Source organism: Gastrolobium bilobum, unplaced genomic scaffold, assembly GCF_033153095.1.
Source record: "Gastrolobium bilobum isolate Gb01-03AN ecotype WA unplaced genomic scaffold, APGP_CSIRO_Gbil_v1 utg52329, whole genome shotgun sequence".
NCBI classification, from domain to species: domain Eukaryota; kingdom Viridiplantae; phylum Streptophyta; class Magnoliopsida; order Fabales; family Fabaceae; genus Gastrolobium; species Gastrolobium bilobum.
The window spans coordinates 5,749-17,512 of record NW_026897566.1 but is presented as its reverse complement, the minus strand read 5'-3'; the positions used below and the strand labels follow the sequence as shown (position 1 = coordinate 17,512).

General features: G+C 31.0%; 1 long non-coding RNA gene across 2 annotated transcripts; it reads right to left on the bottom strand.

The window, feature by feature from the left end:
• Nucleotides 1–5,102: 5,102 nt before the first annotated feature.
• LOC133308166 (uncharacterized) lies at nucleotides 5,103–11,424 on the bottom strand. Of its 2 annotated transcripts, XR_009751136.1 has the most exons (4): nucleotides 10,221–11,424; nucleotides 9,346–10,135; nucleotides 7,033–7,118; nucleotides 5,103–5,303 (listed from the first exon to the last, which is right to left on the bottom strand). It is a non-coding gene; the product is annotated as an uncharacterized LOC133308166 (long non-coding RNA). The 2 variants fall into 2 exon arrangements; XR_009751135.1 differs by lacking the exon at nucleotides 5,103–5,303 and having other exon boundaries at nucleotides 6,658–7,118.
• Nucleotides 11,425–11,764: the final 340 nt, after the last annotated feature.

Sequence of the window (11,764 nt, the reverse complement as noted above, 5' to 3'; positions counted from 1 at the left end):
GGAGTTTCATGTATTGAGAGACTGTGTGGTGGCAAAAACAGTGTGGGATAAATTGCTTTTGTCCAGGAGACAAGCGTCTTTCTATGATTTGGATTAGGTGGATTGGGTGTCTTCCAACATATGTAATGACAGGTTAGGACCCATAAGTCTGAATTGGGTTACTATATTTCTTTTAACTTGTTGGGAGCTGTGGAATGATAGAAATGCTGTTTATCATGGGAAGGAAGGATCTACTGATTCTCTTATTGTGCGTAAAGTGCAATGCATGGCTATGGATATCGAGCGAGCTTTTGGTGATAAAGGTATCACGAAGAAGGCATGAATGTTATCTCAGATACATATTGCATGGCAGCCACCAGATCATGGATGGATAAAATTAAACACAGATGGTGCAACCAAAGGTTCTCCAGGAGTAGCTGCATGCGGAGGATTATGTAGAGGATCTGATGGCCAATGGCTAGGGGGTTTTGCTTATCATGTGGGTATTGCTTCATCTTTTACAGCAGAATTATGGGGTATTTTGAAAGGTTTGGAATTTGCTTGGAATAAAGGGTTCGAAAACTTATTATTGAGAGTGACTCCACTTCGGTGATCACGCTGCTTACCAGTAAAGGTAATGATGTCCGAGAGTCGCATATTGTTACTCGCATTCGGACTTGGATGAACAAAGATTGGGATCTCAAGGCTCAACACATCCATCGTGAAGGAAATCAATGTGCTGATTGGCTTGCCAACCATTGGATTTACCCCAGCCAGAACTCTATCTATAAGGAGTTTAGTCATGTCCCTCCTGGACTTAGCTGTTTATTTTTTGCTGATATTTGTTCTGTTACTAGTACTAGGAACGTTTATATTGTCTAGTGGTTTCTTGGGCTGTTAAGCCCTTTCTTTCACCAAAAAAAAAATTTTTAATCATAAAATCCCTAGGAAAATTTGATCATACCAAACATTTTTTACTAACATTTCCGTAGAAATATATTTTCCCCTACATTCTAGTAATAATTATTCTCGGATAAACAAACATTTCTCTTCTACCAAACATCCCCTTAATTATGTGACCAGTGGAGGAAATTTGTAATAGATCTTTTTAATTATGGGGTCATACTTATTGTGTCCAACGGTTGTAACCTCTAAAATTCACTAGTGTGTCTAGTAATATAACCTCTAAAATGGGGGGAGGTTATACTTACTATCTCTTACTAAATCTTAACCGTTGATTTCCGCCAATCTAACAGTTGTAATTTATGGGGTCATACTTATTAATTAATTATTAATTTCAAATAAATTATAACCGTTAGATTGACGGAAATCAACGGTTAAGATTTAGTAGTAAGAGGTAGTAAAAAAGTAGGTAGTAAGTATAACTTTTTTCGTTTATAATTTTTTAATATAAATTATAGATTTACATATACTTACTGGGTCATGCGGTTGAACTAGTGACCCAGTACCTCGACCGAGTCAATAACCGAATCTGGTTTAATAATATTGCTTTTTAAATTAAGGGTTAAAAGTTTGTCTTTATAAAGGATGTAACTTATATATCCTTTTAGCAATTTATAACTATGTACTAAGGGTGGTAGTATATAGTTATAATATTAAAGTTGTACTTTTTTTTTCTCTTCGAACACTGTTTGCTTCCGTAGAAAATGGAAAAAATATAATTTTAATATTATAACTATGTAATACTTTTAGTATATAATTATAAATTGCTAAAATAACATAAATTACATCTTTTAAAATGATAAATCATTTCCCCATAAATTAAATACTTAGGGGGTGTTTGGTATGAGTATTTGGTATGAAATGATGAGAAAGTGGAATGAGAAATATTTATTTACCATGTTTGGTATGGGTATTGTGAACAAAATGCAAGAAAATTTTTACCCAGTATTTTCCTTTTGAACTACACAAAGGCAAATTTTGTTCCCTCTTAACCTTTGGTATTTTTTTTCTTTGATCTTGGATTCTCAAAAAGTTACATTTGATTCACTTTTTCCCAAAAAAAAGCAACATTTGATGATGACTCACTTGGCATATTCAAAAATTAAGGGTATTTTGATAATTTCATTCACATTTCCATCAATATTTTACCATCAACCAAACATAGCATCAGGAAAATTAACCCAACTTTTTCTATTAAATTTTGGCCCACCAAATACTTTTTTGTAATTTACCCAGGATAAAAAATTCCTATTAAATTCCTAACAATCTTTTTTTTCTCGATAAAAAAAGATATTTCTCGTACCAAATCCACCATAAGTATAAAGTTTAATTAGCCAACATAAGTAGTCGTGTTTTATAATAGGATTGAGGTATCAACAAAAAATAAAAAAAAAATATTTTGTTAATGAGCATCTTAAATATGTACACAGAGAGCACTTGCTCCCAAAATTTGGATCTTGATTGGTCTCGCGCAGAGGATGAAAAGCCAAGTCGCTCCATTAATACAACAATTAGGTTCAGATTGTCTTACAAGCGACAACTCCGAGGCTGTTATTGTTGCGAACTTAGCGTTACAGGCTTACAGCCGTTACTCCATTCTATCTTCTTCTTCTTCTAATTTTTTTACGTTAATTTGATAGATATGGACCATATGGTTTCAGATCCGAAAATGTACATTGATAAGCATTTATGTGCTTATTTCATTAACTTTCAGAACATGAATGCCGCGCTGAATTTCACATTTTAGTAAATTCTATATAATCGCATAGAATCAATAGATTTTTTAAAGTTTATGATACAATTTTAAAAATAAAATAACTAATAATCGATTATGGAAATAATTAACGGTTTATTAGCATGTTTGGTAGAAAAAAAATTTAAAACATTATTTTTCTTCTAAAGAAAAAGAAAAAACTAATTAATTTTTTTTTACCTTAAAATAAACTATTCCATACACAAGAACAAATTTTCATTACTAGTGAATTCTTACTAATAATTATCACTCGTACTATATCTGACGTAGTTTAATTATTTTGTAGAAATCTAAACCCCGAATCAACTGTGATTTCAAACCTTAACACCTTTGTCCATCAATTTCATCACAAAATGGTGTCATATGCTTGGATATATCTGGGGTGTAAATAGATTAGGTTAGGCTAGACTTTGAGTTAAATAGGTCAGGTTTGTGCAAAAAACATTGTGTCTGGCCTAGTCTGTTAGCATATGTAGGCCTCAAATTACAAGCCTGACATGACCTATATTTAAAAAGTTAAAGTCTTGGCCTAGGCCTCTTAGCCTGTTTAAGCCTATTAAACATTCAACAATTAAAATAAAATTAAAATGATATTACTTTATTATTCAAAATTGGGTCAGGATTATTTTACACCAGTGTAAGTTACACTCGCAATCTTGTCCATTGATCCCATTTATATCTAAAGGATCTAATTTTTAGTAATGTGAGCCATTAGATACAAGTGGATCAATGATCAAGATTGAGTGTAAGACTTCTAACTCTTACACTAGTGTAAGAATATCCTATCCATTCAAAATTATTAAAATAATAATTTTATTTATTTAATTTAAAATAAATAATATAATATAGGCCGACCTGTAGGCTTATAGGCCCGACATTTAAAAAAAATTTATGACCTGTTTTCTAAATTGGTATTTTTAAAAGCATAGGCCTATTCTATTTTACTATTTGTTTTACTCTAATTGTTTATTTTAAAATAAATAATATAATGTAGGCCCCTGTAGGCCGGCCTAACCCATTTACACCCTTAGATATACCGCATCTGGTAGATATTATAATCACACAACTTCTGCTAGATATTTGTTATACTCTAATTGTTTAATTGTCTTAAAATTTTTAATAAGCTGATTGTTTGAGATTTCAGAATAATATTTATTCTGAAATAAAATAGTATTTAAGATAATTGAAGATTGCATGAAGATTGGAGAAGATATGAAAGATATCATTAATAGAGAGAAAAACATGAAATCAAGTAAAATTTATGATATATTTTATCTTTTTAAATTTCATATAAGTGAAATAAAATATTTTTTGTCAAAGATTTTGATTAGTATTGCATTGTGTAATAGAATAAGATATTTAGTGCTTTACATATTTTTATTTGAAAAAACCAGACATCTTATTTTGAAAATTGCATTTAAAATTTCGTATAAGGGTAAAAGATTTTTGGTTAGTTTTGGAAAAAAATTTAAAAATTAATTTTGAAAAAGTTGATGGGAAAAGTTTGCGTTTCAACCCGAGGTTGGCATTCTCAACGCCAGCAGGAGAGAGAAAGTGTTATTATTATAAATATGGCTCATTGTACATTATTTATGTGTGTGTAAAGAAAATACAAGAGAGAAGAGAGAAAATTAGATTTTCAAAATTAGAATTCTTTCTTATGCATTAATTGAAAAGTTTTCTTAAGAACAATCATCCATACATTCATCTTTTGGCAAAATGAATATTTCTCCATAATAATTCAGATTACCTATATGCTTGAGGAGAACAAAATTGAGATAAATCATTTTAATTGTAAATTTCTTCTTAACCTTTTTGAAGGTCTGTATTTGGAAACTTGTGTGAAACTGGGATACTAACATATCTCTTTTCTTTGAAAATTGAGAATAACAACCCTTGTGTGATAGGGTTTGGGAACCCTAAAAGGTTAGGATTTCCTACTGGAAAACTATAATAACATGTGGGAATTTGTGTAAGGGATAAATTAGAAAACTAGAATATTAAAGAACTCCTTATACGCAAGTTTTATAGTGGAGTTGCCCATCGAATTTCAGTATTCGATATTAGGGCCTGTGATTTTTATCCCTTTTTTTTGAAATTTTCACGTAAAAACTACTGTGTCAATATCTCTCTATTTTTATCTTAATTTGTTGCTTTGAGTTAAATTTTAATTAAAAAATTATTTTATAAAACTCAATTAACCCTCTTGAATTCATCAGGCACCAACAACTTCAACAATATTCATATCGTATGTTTGTTTTTTACCAGATGCAAATATGCAAATTAATGAGCATTGAGCAACCTCATATATTAGTGAAAAGAAAATAATATAATAAGAACAAAAGTGTGAAATCTCTTATCATATATCTATTTGGACAAAATGTGACTGTCTTAATCTAATCACCAGTCACAGTTTCAATGACAGATTCCCAACACATGTCAAAAAGCAATTTCTTTGATTTCTTCCCTCTATGATCAATTCACAGTTTTACTTCCCTCATGAAAAGTTTGAATCGAGCAAAATCTGGCCAAATATATATCTCTGTACTGGGAGTTACAGCATATCATTAAGGCAGAAAATAGCAATGCGTTTCTCCCCGCCTCCAATCTGAATTAGTCAGTGGCTTCAATCCAAATTAGTAGGCGTACATTTGATCATCGGATACCGAATAATTTATTAAAAAAAAATTAGTAAAAACAGAAGGAGAATCCTTTACATAAAAGTTATATGTGGAAATCAACGTGTTTCACCATTCGTTGGACAGATATAATACAAAAATCACTGATGAGTCTTTACTTACAAGTTGAAATTGCATGTTGAGTTGAAGTGATTGCTTATATGGTCGGTGACCACGAGCTGGTTATAAGTTTGATCATTACATTCTATCATTTTTTTAGTGGAATTAATTCAGCACAAAATAGAATAAAAAAATAAATTTGTGTAATATTCACGCTCTCAAATAACTCTTGCGTGAGAGGGTGTGTTGAAAAAATATAATATAAAATCATTAAATACTCATTCCGTACAAACTTAAAATGTTGAATTAAATTGGTTGCTTCATATGATCAAAGAATTGAATTGATTCTTTACATTACCCCAACGTCCCAACATGACACGATGTGGGAATCTCATCAGAATATGTTGTACATAGTGGCATGTGATTATGTACATTTTGACTCAGAAGGTAAAAGTTACCTAGATGTGCAGTGAAAAATTGGAAACAGGAAAATTATGATATTTTACATCTTAATTATGAAAATTACCACACAAGATAGTTTTTGAACAAACGCTACTTACAAAAACTAATATTTGAATATATATTATGGGATATCAATAAAGAAAGATTTTTTCAAGATTATAAGCACATAAACCCAATAGTTGTATTGAGTCGACAAACTATGTGCAGAAAAATTAATAGAAAGAAATTAAACCATATAACTAACTAAAAAGTAAAGTTATTCATCCACAAAATTATGTAATTAATTAGTATATAGTGAGTTTAGTATATATGATACATCCTTCTGGAAAAAGAAGTATTAAGTTTTTGCTTATACTTAATTAGGGTTTCCTACGAGCAAATGCTCTCATAATCAAGTCCAGTTTTCAACACAACATTATATAAGTTAACACCATGAGGCCATTAAATTAATGAGCATATATGAGTTTATATATCATATTAATAGGCAGGGAAACCAAGAAATTTCATCAAATGCATACATCAGCAACATAAAAAGCAAATAATCGTTCACCAAAAAAAAAAAAAAAAAAAAGCAAATGATCCATCAACAAAATACGGATTGTGGACCGTTAAAACTATTACTATTTCCTACTACTAATTAGAATAAGATATGTATATATAGATATGGATGTACAAAGGTAGCAGTAAATAAGACAATGTCATATATCTTATACATGATTACTTCTGTTAACAGAAGTAATAAGGCAAACACATCCTCTGAAAATTGAAGTTAAGAAAATTCATGAAAAAAAAGGAAAGAGAAAATATATCCTTCAAAAAATAGTTCTATTGGCCAGAACAAATTAAAATGAATGCGCCATGACATGTGTATGATATTAATTTTTTTTTAAGCTATTGCTTGAATCCTATTCTTTTCTATTATTATTATTATTGTTCTTGTTTTCATTACGGCAATCACACAGTCTCAATCAGTTATTAAGTAGAGTAATTAAATAGATAGAGCATGGACTATATTTATCGAATGTAAATGAAGACATAAATTAGTTAATGCAGCTTATAGAGATGCAATGAAATGGCTGTTGAATAATTGCACAAGCGAGGAAGAAGTGTATATTCCAATATGTAATAAGTACTTACGAAAGATCTATGTGAATCAGAATTAAGCTAAAGGTAGAGGTCGACTCCCCAAATTAGAAGAGACTATTATTCTCTTAAATGATCTCCTGCAAACAAAGATTAAGTTGGTTACTCCTTGAAATTAATTAGCATGTACTAATTAAGTGCATTATCTGCCACACTCACTTTCAATAGAAATATAGGCAAAGATTAAAGGTTAGAAATAGATTTGGATCGTACAAAACTCAAAACCAACTATTATAGAACTCATTATTATTTGTGTAGGGTTTATATTGCACTTGCTTTAATTTATATATTTCTCTCTCATAATATTAGAGGGAACATAAGAGAATCCAAATTAAATTAGAAACTTGTGCATTTGTACTAATTAGCAGCATCACACAACTAGCTAGGTATATATAAATGCAACAGGAGAACCAAATGCTCAAGAGACACACTACCCTCGTCAACTTCCTAGATAACAAGTCCACGCAAATTATGTCGCTTTAGCAATGAAGAGAGAGAACATGAAGAGCAGTGGACCTAATACATGTATTGTTCACAGCCTTCTTTACAAGGTACAAAGAAGTAGGGCAAGCTTAAATTTTGGGCACAGAGGGCGTACATAGCCCTCTTAAATCAGCGAGTATATATGTCAAGAGTTGGACAGTGGGCACAGAGGGCGTACATAGCCCTCTTAATGATGAAGCAGCGAGTATATATGTGAACCAAGAGTTGGACAGTGATGGGGGCTCACAGATTTCCATATATATGATACGATCTTGAATATACTGAATCATCACTATCATGAATTAATAATGAAGAAGATATATATATATATATATATATATATATATATATATATATATATATATATCTCTGTGTGTGTGTTGTGTCTTATGATCATTTTACACAGTATAACAGTAGTTATACTCTATATATTGACCGTTGATCTTATTTATATTTAATAGCTCTAATTTATTAGACATGTGAACCGTTAGATGCAAGCATATCAATGACCAAGATTTGGTGTAAGATTTCTTATTTTTACACAATAACGTGCCCTATGTATGTAGAGGAAGATTATACTTACAACCTATTTTCGTTTACAACTATATCTTAACCGTTGATTTCTGCCAATCAACGGTTATGATTTATTATGAATTGATAATTAATTTATGAGTTTGATTTGTGAAAATAAAAACCGTTGACTGACGGAAATCAACGGTTAAAATATGGTTGTAAACGAAAATATGTTATAAAAATATGTTATAAATATAATCTTCCTCTCATACACACATATATATGGGGAATGATCCGTTTATAAACTTTTTGTTACAAAATTTTGCAAATTAATTACACTATGTACTTCCGAAAGTACATAGTGTAACCTAATATACTTCCAGAAGTATATAGTGTAGTTTGTAAAAAAATAATTTGTAAATATAACCCTCCTATATATATATATATATATATATATAATTTGTATATATATATATATATATATATATATATATATATATAGGGAAATGCATAGTTGTTATGTTAACAAAAAGACAAAGTAAATTCATTGAATAATGTGTCCTCTCACTTTTTTAATATTATATAATTTGTCTTTTTCTTAACATAAGAGCTATTCATTTGTCATGTAACATGACAAATGCATTTCCCATACATATATATATATATATAGGTAGGATCCTTTGACACCAGTGTTAACTTTGAAGTTTGACACCTCATCTGAGAGCTGTTAGATCAAAAAATATGAATAGTGTCACATGCTTACAAATCAGAGTCGTTGATACATACATACATACATATATATATATATATATATATATATATATGAGGTAGGATCTTTTTATACCGTTATCAAATTTGAAGTTTGACACCTCATCTGAGAGGTGTTAGATCAAAAAAGTTCAACGACTCTGATTTGTAAACATGACACCATTCATTTTTTTTGATTTAACGGTTCTCTCATATAAGGTATCAAACTTCAAATTATACACACACACATATATATATATATATATATAGGGGCAGGATATTCTTACACCGGTGTAAGAGTTAGAAGTCTTACACTCAATCTTGACCATTGATCCACTTGTATCCAATGACTCACATTACTAAAAAATTAGAACCCTTAGATATAAGTGGGATCAATGGACAAGATTGAGAGTGTAACTTACACTGGTGTAAAATGATCCTAACCCATATATATATATATATATAACAAAAAAGCAAAAGATCTACTATTTAAGTTTGAGCATCATTACAACAGAGATAGGTAAATATGGACTAAAATATCTCTGCCATTGAGATAGAGAGTACCTTCAATTAAGGGTCCAACTTGCAAGACGTTTGTTGGTCCAAAACCCAGAGTAACTGATGATTATTACTGTATATGCTAAAGCCAAATCCTCGACCATAGAACCAGGACATTAATGTCCATTATTATGTCCTAGTTTTGTACATCCAAGTTCCCAAGCCTGCTTCAATTTTCAATAATCTGCTTATATTATCCTCTATATTAAACATATTTAATTCCTGTTTATATAATATTAATATGTAGTAACAAGGACAAAGCTTGTGGGAACGGGAACCAAAACTCCCTGAAAAATGTTTAGCTAGTAGAATCAGAATCACAAGGTGACAATCAACTTATCCTTCCACTCTTGTTTTCACTTACTCTTTAACTAAAGGGACCAAACTATAGGCTCTGATGAAGTTTCTTAGAGATCAGTAAATCATCAAGTAAAAAATTATTTAACTTTGCTATAGCAATATTATAGATATGAAACTTATGTAATGAAAGTCTAAATAATACTCATAAAAAATAATAGTTACCAAAATAATGGCAGCATGAACTCAACACTGCTCAGTACCCTAAGATCCAAATACTAATTTCCTCTCTCTGTGCTTGTCTCTATAACACTCTCACTAGATTTGGATAAAGTCATATCTCCATCTATATTTAGAAACTGAAAGGACACCATTTCCATCCCAGCATTTCTGTTGAAAAGGGAATATTCATAGAATTTTTGAAGTCAGCACATAAAGGACCTAACAACCGTTCCTCTCAGCCTCCAAATAGCCTATATTTGAGATAACCTAGGATTGTCTGCAAAATACAGAAGAGCTAATTAGTGTATAGTAATATTGTAATAGTAACAATAATAATAAAAAGAAACACTGCTAGGCCATACCTCTATCCATTAATGTGCCAATAAAAAATTCACACACCTGACAACAACAAAAAGCAAAGTGGAAAGGCCCAAAGGGGTCACCTGCTCTTGTTTAAATATGCAGATCATGGACAGTATCTGAAGGTTTGGGGTGTGTGCAATCTCAACAACAGTTTTTGTTTTTGCTCACTTTTTTTTTTGAGGGGGGGTAGAATAGTATTTATCCAACTAACGAGTAACTCAGTCGGTGCATATGAACTGAACAAGTAAGAATGAGAGCATGTATTTGATCTTCTTCAATATCATTTTTGGAAAGAATTAACTTAATTCTGGATCCACTCGAACAAAATTGTATCTGATAAAGGATATATGTGGTTTATCCCAAAATAGTACATATCCAACCTTTTTTTAAAGTCGTTTATGGCTGATGCAGCATCATCAAGATTCTCACTTCAAAAGACCTATGGCTTGGCAGAATGCTTAGATTGCATCAGAGTCGAACCCCACCTGCATTTGCATGTGAATCTTGATGATGCTACATCCGCAAATAACGACTGTGAATCTGTGTCCATGCAACTATAGCTCCTGAAAGAAAGTTTATATTGCCAATCTCATGAAAAAGTTTATATCACAGCTAAAAAAAGCCACAAGTTACACACAGAAAAGATTAATCTCACGGAAAATTGTCCAAACTGAAACTAAAAAAAGGGAACATCATGAAACATAGAGACAGTAATTAAGGAGAGAGTAAAAAAAAAAAAAAGGGTAGAACAAAATAGAGATTTTATGTGCAAATTTTAGCAGCAAGGTTGAGGTGTAGCTGATGTGGCTAGTCACTGGGGTTAAAGTATGTTTAGTACTGAAAGGAATCTACCCAGATGAACTCATTCCACAGAACAATACAAAACAAAAGCCAAATCCCCTATTTTTGAAAAAGAAAAAAGAAAAAAAACCAACTTGACCAAAAAGAATAACAAAAGCTCATACTTTCAGAACCTCTAAAGATCGAATAAAACTGATGCAAATGGGATTTCAACCCAGTTAGTTACCTTCAAAATCTATAGGTGATGATGTGTGGGTTGAAAACATGCTTTTGCCCTTAAAAAGAAGAAGAAGAAGATGAAGATGATGATGAAGAAGAAAAGGAAACGCAGGTAAGATATCAAACCCAAACAACAATCCCTCTTAAGAGTGAAAGAACCAAATGACAATAGGAAAGGGGAAGGGAAAAGTGCTTAGAAGAAATAAAAAGATATACAAATATTGCTGTGAAGTGCTCAAGTCTGAGAAGAATCATATATATATATATATATATATATATATATATATATATATATATATATATACCTCGGAAAAAAATATGTATATACACATAAAGAGTGAGATCTAACACTGAGGAGAAAAGTAGAATGATGAGAGAAAGCAAGTTGAGTCAGATGGTAACAGTAGGAGGAGGTAGTGCACATATATATAGAGAGGGACACAAGGCGTGGCTTTACTGGTTGAAAAACATTGCTTGTGATTGGTGATTTGTTTCTCTATATTTCCATTGGTTGAACTTAGCT